The 13,102-nt window shown below is 37.0% G+C and overlaps 1 protein-coding gene across 3 annotated transcripts in view; it reads left to right on the top strand.

Moving 5' to 3' along the window:
• The window catches only part of thrab (thyroid hormone receptor alpha b), a 628,197-nt gene that overhangs the window by 570,281 nt on the left and 44,814 nt on the right, over nucleotides 1–13,102 (top strand). The window contains exon 1 of one of the 3 annotated variants that reach the window (XM_043253353.1): nucleotides 2,852–2,974. The exons of the other annotated variants lie outside the window; for them this stretch is intronic. The gene's annotated coding sequence lies outside the window, so the exon portion shown is untranslated. Of the gene's footprint in view, nucleotides 1–2,851; nucleotides 2,975–13,102 lie in introns of those variants that run through there. 3 annotated transcript variants of the gene reach the window in all.

Below are 13,102 nucleotides of genomic sequence, written 5' to 3'. Positions count from 1 at the left end.
TCAAAAAAAAAAAAAAAAAAATTTATTTATTTACAAAAATATTTTAAACACAGGACAAAATAATTCTATTATCACATGTGTATCAAAACAATTTTTTATTTTTTTTGCAATATTCTAAATTAACCCACAATCCCTAATCAGTTCTTACATAAAGAAATTAATTAGTTCATTAGCTCAGGAAAATTACCGTTGCGGCCGCCCCAGTGAGAGCGACAAGTATAAAGGCTTCGCGTGCGCGCAATCAGGTGAAAGTAAAAACAAGGGAGTCAAGCACATATTCCTTACCAGTAATTATAGCGACAGAGACCAAAGTGAAATCAAAGCTTGTGATGTGCATAAAACTGTAAGTTTTATCACTTTCTGACACGAGAGGCCGATCGAGGCATCTGTCAAATCTTTATATATACTGGGTGGAGAGCGGAGCATTTGAATTACTTGCAGAACACAACACTGACGGGAGTGTCTTCAGACAGAGCAGCTCTCTCTTACAGTGCATGACGTGACACACAACTAGCTGTCCAGTCCTGTTTTGTTCACGTAACGCCTGTGTTCTGAGAACGCATTGTATTTGTGTTTGCCACACTGTAAATTTAGTCAATTTTGATGCTTTCATTTTCACTTTTTTTATGTAATGTACAAATGGCATTGCAAAATCTTATTTGACATTTCTACCATTGTTTGGTAGAAATACCTTTCATACCTTCTCCTGTTTCTTCCTCTCGGGTTCTTGTTGTTGATTATGATGGTAATCAGTGTTACCTGTACAGGTGTTTCCACCTCACCCACACTCTTATACGGATGCAGTTCCTGTAGGAAGGGATTAGGGTCGTCGGATGGGAGCGAAGCTGAAATTCCAACCAGTTCATGATAGCTTTCAACTTTAACCTAGATGAAATACCAACAGCAGGAAGACAAGTAAGCCAGTCAGTGGTGTGTTACCCTTGCTGCCTCCATTTCCTTACATGGCCTTGAGAACCGCGCTGGCTGGATTCTCACTCAGCGAATGCATTTCGTCCTCTGCTTCACATGTAATTAGTTTTGCAAATGCTTAATTAAGGTAAACATCCCCGTAAGAGTTGTTCAAGCCTGCAAACATGTTACCAGACAGGTCTCGAGAGCTATGGAGCTTGCATTCCTTCCCGAGTTAGAAGTTCCTTCCTGAGTTAATATGTTAATTCTTACTGTTCGCCAAACTGGATCATATCCCAAGGTAATATCATCTCCTTGCTTATTTAAACAAAACATAAATGGATTTAACCATGGAATGTGCAGCATAGTATAGCTAGATGGCTTGGTGTTTCATAAGGTCTATATTGTACACAGATGGTGTTGTGATGCAAGAGGAGAAACAGAAATATTTGCGTAGTTTTAAGCTTGGGGAAGAAGATTAGATGAAACCCCTGATTAATTAGCCAGGACAATGTACCAATGTTCCGTATGTACAACCGGTTAATTACTAAGTTAACCACCTATTACCGAGTTAATTATGTGCTGTTACTTTATCAGTGTAGAAAATGCCTGAGTGTAGAACTTCTTTGGCTCCCCAACTGTGAAGTGTATTTTTATTTATTTATTAGTTTAAACTGGAGAGTAAATTTTTTATCTTTCCATCGGCTGATTATAATCAATCTGCCAATGTGTAATAGCCCACAATTATTATATAACATTCGTTTAACATTAGATATCATTATGGTGACATCTAATGTTTTATATTAAGTAAATTTAAGAATAACCTATTTATATAAGTATACTTCTATATTGTTAGTATTCAAGTATTCTGAAACAACTTGCTTGATTGTCTATAAATCATTGTTTATTAAAAAAAAACATGTAAAACTGAAAGCATCAAATGTAATAGGACAGGCTTTTGATCTTTAAAATCATGTTTTGGCCCAAAATTAAAACTACAGATCTTAATTAAACATGTTATTGGGAGATAAAGAGTGACAACTATTTATATGCATTTCATGCAAGTAAAAATCTCGTTGTTTTATTTTTGTCCATAAATAATACATTTTTGCTCGATTTAGGCCTCTGGATACGTAAACTGGCTACTTATGCCTGTCTTTACAAGGTGAATAGATGTGAGATATGTACGTTTTGAATCGTCCCGGATATCCGAGACCAGTTTCTCTAATGTTTTTCTCTTGAAAGTGAAAAACGGTTACTGACTCAGTACATGACTTTGGACCGTTGGCGGTTCGCAGAAACCTGCTGCTGCTACACGCAACCTCAGTCAAAGATGAAAAGCTAAACCAAAACCAAAAGCGAACCTTCTGTTGCTGTGGCAACAAAGCAGGATATGAAACCACCATGCCGCAGGAAAGAGAGGACTTCCTCTCTGCGCACATGTAAATGTTTTAATGGGAGTGTTTTGGGGGTGTGCCGCTGCTTCCATTGAACTTTTTTTTTTAACCAGCAGTGCAGTAAATGTGTATCAGCTGCCTTGAAATTAGAAACAAGAAGGTGCGCGGTGCTCCAGTTACCAGTGTGTAACGGATACTGTGCTGATAACTCCTTTTTATTGCTTACGTATCAACTTCCATTGACTTTGAGGTTTGTGAGAGAGCGTCATCTCGTTTTTCACAATCCTTGTTGTCACGCTTTTAATACACCTTTACCACGGTCTTGCTCAAGCTGTATTTTTACCATATTTATCTAAATGTATTTTTTAATTAATAGTTTATTTGTCTGTGGTGACCGTGAGAGTGCCTGTACTGTATATTCTGGGCTTGAGCTCCTCAGGGCTCCAGTAAGGTGCTGCTGTCCTGTGCTCTTCCTCAGGTGTGGGCCGGTTTGGCGTAGAAAGCGAGTGGCATGTCTGCTGCCAGGTGGAGTGGTGTTTGTCTGGGTAGAACATGCCAGAGCGAAGCTGGCGGAGCTCCCGAAGGAGAAGCACTTTGCTAATCAGATCCTCTTCAGCGCAGGCTTTGCATCGCAGCACAATGGTTCTTTCTCCCGGGCCTGTGCTGTAGTAAGTATTTCCTGCTCTGGGCCAGCTTTACCCAGATTAGGGGAAATTGATTTAATGGCTTGACTCTGTAGCTCAGAAGGTGATATCTAGACTAACAGATTTTCAGAATGATTTTTCTGTATTCTGGGGGAAGTAGACAACAGCTGGGTAATAATTTGAGTGTGAGCAGAGCCACGTGAGTTCCTCACTGTGTTTTTTTGTTTAATTTGTTTTTATTTTTCAATATTAATGTCAAATCACTAGAGTTGGCAAATGTAATGTTAATTTTGTATTAACGCATATTTTAAACATTTAAATGTTTCTTTAATTCTACAACAAAATGCTTTAAAATATACCTTTAAAAATATATATTTTAAAATACTAATGCAAAATATTATTATTGTAAAATACTAATGTTGGTGCTTCAAGCAAGTACAGAAACTTGCTACTGCCAATGGAAATGGCGATACTGTGCCGTGAGTATTTAAGACATGCTGCTGCTGCACAAATAACCCATAGCAGATCTACACAGGTGGAGCTGTGGAAGGTGGAGTTTCTAGGCAGTCATATGCTACCCGGCCATATAAATGCAAGGCAGTAAGCTCTCAGCATGAACCAGTCCGCTTGTGCCATGTCATTTATCTTGCTATATCATCAATTTACATTAACAGTCCATCAGTTGAGATCATCAGTTGCATGACTGAACTATATATTTATGTTTAACCACCTGTATGTGTAATAATATATTAAGATTATATTAGTATGAGTAAAGTATAAGTAAACATTTTTTTGGTCAACGCAAAAACCCATAGTCAGCTCACACACAAACATTCAGACCGTTTTGGCACCATTTTTTCCATAACAGGTGTATACTGACAAACTGACTGTTTTGAAAAAAATATTAGCTATCGCGTTCATTTGCAAGATGTCGCCACACAGCCAGTGCTATTCTGTGCAGTGAGCGGCCGTAACGCAGCAGACTCGTCAATAGTAAGAGAGTACAAAATAGCATTTCTGGGCACCAGAATACACCACTGCATATAGTCACTTGTTAGTGTAAGTAAAATGTTAATTAATTTCATCAGACGATATCCCTATTATAACTCTGGATTTAAGGAATACGGTGAAAGTGATTCCTGTGTAGTATTAAGTGGTTTTTATCAAACTTACCTTTTGTATCTATGGCTTGGGCAGAGGGCACTCACTGTCTCGTCTCATCACAGAGACACTCTTTCACTATATACACATACCGTGAGCTCATCAGTACTGTGTGTGTGTGTGTGTGTGTGTGTGCGACCGAGACGAAGATAAACAATGAGAGCGAAGGAGAGTGCTTTAAGGATGGTGTAAGGCTATAAAGAAGATAAAGAAGCTATAGATAGAGGGAGAGAGATAAGCACATCCTTGGCAGAGCACAAAGCGTGAGCGGCCGTCCTGTCTGGCTGTTCAGGTTGAGTCCACAGGCTCAGTGCCACCTTGAAATTTCCCTCTCAATGAGATTTAATTAAATCCACAATACCCAATTAAGTGAAAATATGCCTCTGCGTTCCTCTCCTAAGGTCGCTGACCTGAGCAGACCACCTCCGGGAGACCAAGTCTGGAGTGGTGATGGGGAGGGGGCTAAATTAATAACGCAGATATGCGTGTAACTGCGAGGCAAACCGTATGGATGTTAGTTAATCTCTAATGACTCTTGGGATTTGGTTAATGAGGTACATAATTACATATACAGCACAATGTGATTAGCCCTCGCATTGAGACGTGGTGCAGGGTCGAGGGGGAAAAGGGGGATATGCTGAGAGACCTCATGCAGCCGAAACAGGTGGTTGTGTGTGTGTGTGTCTGTGTGTGTGTGTGTGTGTGTGCGTGCTCTCCATACATCTACTGAGTTATGCTGTCTCCGTCACCATGGCAGCAGCTCAGGGAGGTTGTATGCATAAGGATGAATGAAGTATATTCTGGGTTACTGAAGGTTGGGAGGACAGCACTGCTCATTTAGTTCACTCAAGTCATCCCACATAAGCCAAATACAAGATTTAACTCTGGTTTTGTGTAATATACACTACCACTTTTGGACTTTTTTTCAAACAAATAATACTTTTATTCTGCAATGATGCATGAACTCGATCAATGAAACGTATAATTGTTACAAAATATTTATTTCTTTTTTTAAAGCATTATTATTTTCTACTTATTAACCACAAATACATCTCAGATTCCATAAATTATTATTCAGGTCTGATAAAATGAAATGTTTTTTTGAGCATCAAATCATTATTTCTCAAGGTTCATTGTTTAAATGTTTCCATAACTACACTTCAGATATTATTCTTCACGTTAAGGACAGCTGCAGTTTCCCAGAACTATTACGCAGTGCGTGTTAGTGAAATGAATCCGCAACAACGAAGACATTGTGTTTACAAAAGAATCAACGTCATTAGATGTTTAATGACTGTATGATTAATTAAGAAACTGGCAAACATATTAACGGCATCCAGCTGTTTGCAAAGGTCACCCTGTTAAGAAAAAAAAATCCCGTTCCAATTAAAGAAAGAACACATTGGTAGAAAACACAATGTTCATTAATGGTGTCTCTCAGGATGGAGATCTATACCATCTCAGTACCACGGGGAGAGATGATAATAATACTTTTATTACCTTTCATTTTCCTAAGTCTTTGCGGGGTACCGAAATGTGCCGTATGGTACTTATACATAATGATTACTTCATGATAAAACGAATGATTGCTTTCGAGTGATGCTTTTATTTACTGCACATTTGCCAGTGTATTGTCTAGTAACGCGTGCTTTGCAGCAAGATATAGTGAATAAATCAGGGTTTCTCAGACCCTGTGCAAATTAGGAGGTGTTTATCTTTATGTCGGCAAGTTTATTGTTTTATTATAGTAATTTATTTTGTTTGCACCAGCAATTAAAGACAGCTTTCATAGTGCAGGTTTTCCACAGAGTAGGAAGTTGTTGTTTTTTTAAACAGATGGATAAAAAATAATAAATTAATACTTTCATTCAGCAAAGATGCATTCAGTTGCTCAAAAGTGACAGTAAAGTCATTTATAACGTTAATAAAATATTTCTATTTCAAATAAACAGTGTTCTGTGAGGATTGCAGTTTCCACTATTAAGCAGAACACCGTTAATTTTCAACATTAATAATAATAAGAAAACAAGCATATTAGAATGATTTATGAAGGATCATGTGACACTGTATGTGTACTAATATATATTTCATATATTTATGTGTTGTGTACTGTGTATTAAAAATATATTAAGATCAGGGTTAAAAAAAAAAAGAAAAATCAATTTAGTTCGCTCTGAGCGGAATTGATATTTTAATTGATATTTTAGACCTTCAATTCACGTCCTGATCACATCTTTTGGGAATTTTCTGCAATAACAACCTGGTGCCTTATACATGTATGTATGTGTGGTGTGTGTGTGTTATTTATATATATATAACAATAATGCACTTGATGTTAAAGGATTTAAAGCATGTTCATCACAGAACCATTTTAAAATGAGGGTTTAATGGGTTAAAGCGCCTGTCTAATGCAAACACAGGTGCAGCCCCGTTAAAAAATTTCAGGATTACAGATGACTCATAGTCGATGGATGTTACTGCCTCTGATGTAGCAGAATCACTGACAGTGTAATTTTGTTCTGCCAGTTTATCATAGTTGCTCAGTAACATGTCAGGGTTTAGCGTCATGAAGCTACCTGTCAGAGCGGGGTGGGGGTGGGGGGGTCGCTTGCGATATAAAGCAGGATGTGGTGAAACATGAAAAGGCAAGTGTAACCACAGATTGTAAGATGTATGTAGCAGCGTGGGGCATCAAAGCCGAGGCTGCTCACGGGGAACTTAGTGCCCCGCCGTGGAGCTCAGATGTTTTATTCAGTGCATATGATCCTTTTATTGCCGGGCTGAAGCTACACAGGCTCCGTGAATGCATGCTCACAGACATAAGGCCTGTTTATCAGCTCCCTCTCACAGTGTTTTGGCACGAAATGAAAATCAACTGTTTACTTTCTTAATTCACGTTCCTGGTCTGACTCTGCATGATTTATCGTTGCATATTTTTTTCTAATCGTATGGAATAATACATTATGTACCTTCAAGGCTTGACTTTGCTAATCTTTCAACTTTTTTTTTAGCCACTCCCCTCCTGTTACCTTCTCAGTTTGCTTATGGAATATTAATGTCTTTATATTGCAGTTAACTGGGTCATGGGTGATTGTTTTTGAATGAACGTCACAATTAATAAGAAAGGTTTTTGTTCACATAATATGTGCACTGTGTTCATTTATTATGTGTATTTGAACACGCACGCATTCACGTACAGTATATATTTTCAAAATGTATACTGTATGTGTGTGCATTTACATATACATGATAAATATACACAGAACATACATATTATGCAAATAAAAACTTTAATTGAGTGAGTTGAAAACACATTGTTTTTGCATTAAATATCCAGTTTCACTCCTAAATAGCTGTTTCATGTTAAAGTGACCTCTTCTATCGATTGTAGAAGAATTTAGAGTGCACTCATACTTCATTGATACCAAGAAGTCAATAAAAAAATGTCAATGTCAATTTTGGATTTGGATATTTTTGGACATAGATAATCAAATATTTGATTTTAGGTAATTCATTCATTCATTCATTTATTGATTGATTGATTGATTGATTCAGTAGTTTGTACATTTGTAAGTATTGATTTTATTTTTTTAAAAAAAGTAAAATTCGCTTAATTTCTAATATTCTAATATTTCTAAAGAAAGAAAAGAAAAAAGAAAAAAATAGGCAAATTATATTTTAAAAATTTTAATTTGGAAATTTAAGTGTTTAATTTTTGCAAAAGGACTTGCAAAAGTGAGGTCAACGTTAGGTTTTAATCAATCATATCTGTATCTACATGATCATTTTTCACTTTTTTATCATCTTTCTGTTTTTTCTTCACATATTATTATTTATAATAATAAAGGAATGGTAAAATAAATGAACTAAATTCATTTTGAGTGCATGCTAAAAAACACAAACTAATATTTAGTGAGAGTAAAATGCCATCACGTGTGTGTGTGTGTGTGTGTACAGTATACTTTGTTGAGGCTACGTTCAGTAATGCATAATTTATCAGCACCTGTTTAACCTGTTTATCAGCACACCTGGCCAAAACTAGTTATAATGTCAAGGCTGCCACCATTTGCATTCATGGCCTCTTCTAATGGTGCATTACAAACACAACATGCAAAGAGTTTTGACATGAGCCTGACCACAGCTGTCAGTTCCTGTTTATGCACCCCCAGTTTGGAGCACAGACCAGAACATAGAAGATAGTAAACGCAGGTCATATGTTGAGGCATGCTTTTTTCGTTTTGTCAGGATTTGACAATTGTTGCTGTAAATGATGGTTGCCATAGAAAGACGTTACCAGTGAACATTCCACGCGTTAACATTAATCGTTGCTGAAAACAACATAGCGGAATGTTTTGACCGTGACGAGTAGATCCACGACTACTTTTAGATGTATGAAGCCATCTGTATGTCACATTCTAATTCCCTTCATTTTCTTCTCCGAATTACCATAAATGGATGTAAAAGACTTCATTAGCTTATTCTTGAGCTTCTATGCAAACAATCTGGCTGTATATTAAAGAATTTGTTTATAGAAGTTGTAGATGATCCAAGGAAGAGGTTGTGCTTTTAGAATTAAATGCTCTTTATTTTCTACAGGTATTACCGAAAGATAGCTTGTTGAGTGATTATCCCTGGAGAGCGAATGCTACACAGTCAAAAAGACGTACAGAAGTTAAGCTTAAGAGTTGTTGACAGACAAAGTGATGAAGTACGTTTGCAAAAAAGAATAAAGATTGCACAGCTTAATGGCCGGTATGATGCAGAAAGACGATAATTGATTTTGATTTCAAGCTTTAGAAGCGACTGGTTAGTTTTTGAACCTTCGTATCATTATGATGCATTACTTTACCACTAAAGCAGTGCAAGTGTTCAGACATATTCAAAGGTTTTTTTTTTTTTGTTAATCCCAGCGTGTGAATGAAAAATGCTGTTTGCAGTTTCTGAAAGCTTTTTTTTTTCCCAACAAAATTTTAATAGAAGCCCCAGTTCTGTCTGCCACTAGTTTTTCATAGTGTATACAGGCACATCTCGGAGTAGAGCTGTCAAAATGATGCTATGGCATTATAAATCTGTCCTCTAAACTTTCTCTCTGACTCCGTTCTTTGTTTCTTATCTCACACTCAAAGAAAAACATCTCTGTTCTCAGCTTCTGAGTAAACAGAGAACATCTGCGGTTTATTTGTAAATTCAAGCAAAATTGCCCATTAATTGTGTGATGAGCAATAATTCATTCATTGATGAAATGCTCATTAGTGTGAACAGCTGGTGTGTAGTGGAGGTGAGAGAACGTTTGAGGAAGAAGCGGATTTGGAAAGTGTTCTTTTAATCTACATGAGGGTCTGTGGTGGGATTGGTGTATGTGACGGGGACACGATGGTCAGCTCGCCTCATAAAGAGACGATATCATATAAACAAAATCACAAATCAAAATGAGAGTGAGTCGACCTCAACATTTTCATTTTTTTTTTTTTTTTTTGGGTTCAACCCTCCTTTTGAGCCTTTGTTTTGTTTTTCTTTTTCTTCTTTCTTCATAGTAAATAGTCATAGTCAGATGTGCACTGTGTGTTGTGTGTGTGTGTGTGTGTGTGTGTGTGTGTTTTCCTTATTCTCTAAGATTGTTGTTAGTCAGATTATTTGCGACGATGCAAATGAGATCTTGGGGAGAAGCCAAGACTTTTGGCAGTCGCGCAATAAGCTTGTGTAACATTAACAGTACTGATTCTTAAGAAATGCTAATGCTGGCATTGTTTTGCCTTCTTTTTGGAAAATAAGAAATTAGCAGTGTGTGTAGTAGCATTTTGGTTCTATTTCATAAATTGTTGGTCTGTGTATTATTGCATTTAGGTCCATTAGCTTTTTTCCATCTGCAAAGAGACACGGGGAATTAAATGAGAGCCATGACTCTTGAACAAAAAAAAAGCTCTTAGACAGGGTTGCCAAGTGTGCAAAATTGGGCTACTTTTTTCTCAGACTGTTGCTGCAGGTTAAAGTGATCTCTCCCCCACTTTCCGGAGCTCTGACGCAGGAGAAAACAGTGTGAGGACAAAAACACAATTGTCATACTTTTTAGCTAGATTTGAGTTGCAATTGGGCCGTTTTTTAACCTGGCAACCCTGTCCTGGAGTTCACTGAGATCAATGCAGCTCATGATCCGGTGTTTTTAATGTGTCGGAACAGGAAATGCTCAGGTGCATTTGAAAACCGCTGTTTTTAGATTTTAATTATTTATTTTTTTATTATTATTGATAAATATTTTATTGACAAAGAGAAGCATATAGATTATTATTATTATCATTATATGCTTATTTTTATTTAACAGAATTAATTTTACATTTTAAATATGTATTATAATAATAAGCAATGATTATTGTTAATAATAATATTTTTATTAAATTAAAAACAATATATGTAAAAACCACCCTTTTCTCCCCTAATGTGTTTACATCTCTAAAATTGCTGTCTGACAATTAAGACTGTAATCAATTAATAAAACTAAATAAAGTAAAATATGGAAGGTTTATGAAGAAAAACCCCAAAAACAATGTGTTATATAAGAAACATATTTTACAATCACCAGCATTTTTACAATTCATCTGGGAGCGATTGTGGTGTGACAGAAATGTGTCTATCTGTTATTTTTAAGAGTATTGTATTGCTCAACTGTAGTCTCTGCATGTTACTGCAGATTTAGTAGGCCAATTGCGGTGAATAAAGGACAGGATGCAGTGTACCAGAACAAGACGATCTCTTCAGATCCTAGCTTGACCAAGTACTGACATGTCTGTTGAGGGAGACGTTGTTATCTGTTTCGTTGATGGTTTGTCGGCGCTTTAATCTGCTGCTCTCTCCCACAGAGAGACGATTAAATGTATAGAGTGTTTGTTTGTGTTTGGGCCCCTGCAGGAGGGTCCGGGGTACTGCGCCGGTCATGTGGGGATCAGGGGGTGACCGCCGGTCGCTGCAGGAGTGAGTTAACTGGAGAAGGCACAATATTTACCTCATCAGTTCAAATGATGGCGTGTTGAGAGAGGAAGGCATGGCAGCATGACGTTACTAAAGCAGGATGGAACGAGACCCAGAGGCCTCACAGACTCTCCCAGCCATGACTGTTTGTCTGAGAGAGCGCTAACTCCCATGAACGATGTACACTTGACAGAAAGCCACTGCCTTTTTGCTGTGTGTGTGTGTGTGTCTATAAGCAGCATTCCTCTTGTGAAACCAGAGTCATAGAGAGTGCTGAGGAAGAATGGAACCTATTCAGCCGCACCACTTAATCAGACTCCCTCAGCGTCCCTCGCCTCCTGCGGCGTCTCCCTCGCCGTGTGTCTCAGGTGCACAGCCCTTCTTTTTACTCGCCATTCTTTACCATTTTTTGTTTCTCTTCCAATCTGTCAATCTCTTTCTCCTCTTACTCCCTCTCTCTTTTTCTCATTCCCTCTCAGCCGTAAAATTGCACTTGGAAAGACACTGTTTTTGGAGGGGCTCATTTTGTTTAACCTTGAATATTTGAACGAATAAAGAAGCTTGATTTGAATAGATTTGTCTTTCTGTGTCTCTAGCACTTTTTCTGCAAAAATGATTTTTTTTCAAGCATTACCTCTTGCCTTATTGTCTAATAAAATACATAAGCAACCTTAAAACACACATTTTCTAAGCAATATTGCATGAGATATTAAGAATTATTTTAAAAGAATACACCACGATCTAAAGTCTGGGGCTAATTGGATCCTTTTATTTCTCTTATCCTCTATATTATCTATTTGATAAGAAATACAGTAAAATCGCCATTTCAAATTTGAGATACCTGTTCTCTGTTTAAATCTATTTTAAAATATAATTTGCCAAAGCTGAATTTTTAGAAATGATTTCTCTACTCTTCAGTGTTACTTGATGCTTTAGAAGTCATGTATGCCTGATGTGGTGCTTAAGAAACATTTCTATGTAATATCTACGTTAAGTATGTAAATATCTATGCTGCTAAGGTTTTGTAAAAATCACGATACATTTTATTTAACGATTCTTTGATAGATGGAAAGTGCAAAAGAGCATTCATTATTATTTGTAATATTCTAAAAGTCTCTTTTGGTCAATTTAATTACTTTAAAACAAATCTTTCTGACCCCGGACTTTTTAATGGTAGTGTGTATTGAATTTTGAAAGTGTATTTTTCACTCCCCAAATCTTTATATTTTTTTAAACCAAAATCTAATGCATATTCATTTATTTTCCCATACACAATATTTCATCTCACAATTTAGCTTTTTTTGCAATTGATCTTTTTAGACATTTGTTAAATAGTCTGCAGCGCTGGCACACATTTGTTATATCGCACAACTGCCTCTGGTGTGTGAACATCAAGTTTGCTCACACCACAGAGCGTTTAAGCGTGAGATATCCCAACTGCCCTCACTTGCAGGTGTGCGGCCACAGGTGTTCTTTGTGTGTTTGTTAATTGAGGCCTTTTTGTAACAGAAAGCCCTTGAAGTAATGCAATCTTCCAGCACCTCTTTCCTCTATACCTTCTAGTCTTCCTTTTTGTCTCTTTCTTTATCTTTCACCATCCCCTTTTCTATTCATTCCTGTGGCATCTGAGCTGTTACTGCAGCAAGGTGTGAAAAATAAAGTGTACTTATTGAAATACTAATTATGTTGGAGACTGTCAACAGTCGGTTTATAATTCTCTGTGTGAAATAAATGGATGGAACAGTTGATTGTATCCGCTGGGCACTGATTGAATAATGAAAACTGGGCGTTTCAGGCAGAATTTGCGGTCGGTTTTAGAGCTTTAGTGATTAAAAGGAAAGTCCATAGAGATCTTGTTGTTTTTGGTGTACGGAAATGAACGTGTTTTTATGGAAATCGCGCGCTATGATGAGTTCTGCACAATTTTCATGCCACGATTTAAATGAATCATGCGCGAATACATGCTGACTCATATCCGAATGATTCCAGTTTTTACGCATTTGTGCATTTAAGCTGGTCACGTTTAAA

The sequence above is a fragment of the Puntigrus tetrazona genome, chromosome 12 (assembly GCF_018831695.1).
Source record: "Puntigrus tetrazona isolate hp1 chromosome 12, ASM1883169v1, whole genome shotgun sequence".
NCBI lineage: Eukaryota > Metazoa > Chordata > Actinopteri > Cypriniformes > Cyprinidae > Puntigrus > Puntigrus tetrazona.
Note: the sequence above shows the minus strand (reverse complement) of the source record. Positions and strands in the feature narration are given on the sequence as shown.